The 1,283-nt window shown below is 39.5% G+C and overlaps 1 non-coding gene across 1 annotated transcript; it reads left to right on the forward strand.

Moving 5' to 3' along the window:
- Positions 1-840: 840 nt before the first annotated feature.
- On the forward strand, positions 841-946 carry LOC126061249 (U6 spliceosomal RNA). The gene has a single exon (XR_007513728.1). It is a non-coding gene; the product is annotated as a U6 spliceosomal RNA (small nuclear RNA).
- The last annotated feature ends 337 nt before the right edge of the window (positions 947-1,283 follow it).

Here is a 1,283-nt window from a genome sequence, read left to right on the forward strand (position 1 = left end):
CCTTGAGGAGAAGACTTAAAGAATTGGTAGAATTTGGACATACACAGAGGTAGGAACAGAGGGTTGTTTCCACTGATATTCTCAAAGTCCATAGTTCATAGTTTCATCTCATTTCCTGGCTATCCAGGAACTAGATACTTTTCCATTTTCTAGGAAAAGACCTTTTTTAAGAATTGTTTTTTTCATCACATGGGTGGGGATAGAAAAATAGTCACAGTTTGAAAAAGCAAGAAAGCAAGAAAGCCAGCCAGGTGGAAAAAATCACCTTTTTTGTTGATTGGAAGGAAGAGTTGGCCCTGTTTCTCTTGTCTGTGGCCATTTACTTCTGGCCTAGAGTTGGCATTTAATTTGAATTTTTATTAACACGTGAAATCTAATGTAGAAACCTTATTCTCTCAATTCAGAGTGTTTAATTAAAAAATCTTGCAAGTTGAATAAGTGGCTTTGCTGACTATGACAAGGTTTTTTTCCAGCAAGTTAAAAGCCAAGGTTATTTGTGGTAGTAATGGCTGGGGAAAAGAACAAATGTGCCTATGTATGTCCAGAGAAGCAATGTCCATGATACATGAACATGAAACATGGTAAGTTGAGAATAGTCAAAAAATTATGCACAGCAAATTTGTGGGAGGGTGTTTGAACAATGGCGTACCAAACCTGAAGAAGAGGATGTGTGAGGGTATATAAACAAGTTCAATGATGCATGCACAGGGATGTTCAGCACAGCATTGCATGCAACACAAATCAATAGGCAATATGTTCTTGAATGTATAGAACAGCCATAAGATAGAACAGTATATATCACTCCAAGTTATCTAGTCTTAAATTTATTTAGAGATGTTGGTGCTCATTTCGGCGGCACATATACTAAAATTGAACCATACAGAGAAGATTAGCATGGCCCCTGCTCAAGGATGACATGCTAATTCGTGAAGCGTTCCATATTTTTTTAATACAACCAAATGCTTCAAAGGCCAGAATAGCAGGGACGGTGGTTTGGGGACCATGGTTTCAGGGGGCATCTAGGTCAATCGGCATAATAAAATGTATTAATAAAACGTTCTGCATCCCATTTTGGTGAATGGCTTCTGGGGTCTTAAATGCTAGCAAGCGGCCATCTAAATGCATCAGTTTGTCTCAACCCACGTGCAGCAAAGGAGAATGAAGAACACCAAAGACATAAGGTAAAGACGAGCCCAAGAGACAGAAAGGGCCACATAAACCACAGACTACATCAGCCTGAGACCAGGAGAACTAGATGGTGTCCAGCTTCCAACGATGACTGC

The sequence above is a fragment of the Elephas maximus genome, chromosome 17 (genome assembly GCF_024166365.1).
Source record: "Elephas maximus indicus isolate mEleMax1 chromosome 17, mEleMax1 primary haplotype, whole genome shotgun sequence".
Classification (NCBI taxonomy): Eukaryota; Metazoa; Chordata; class Mammalia; order Proboscidea; family Elephantidae; genus Elephas; species Elephas maximus.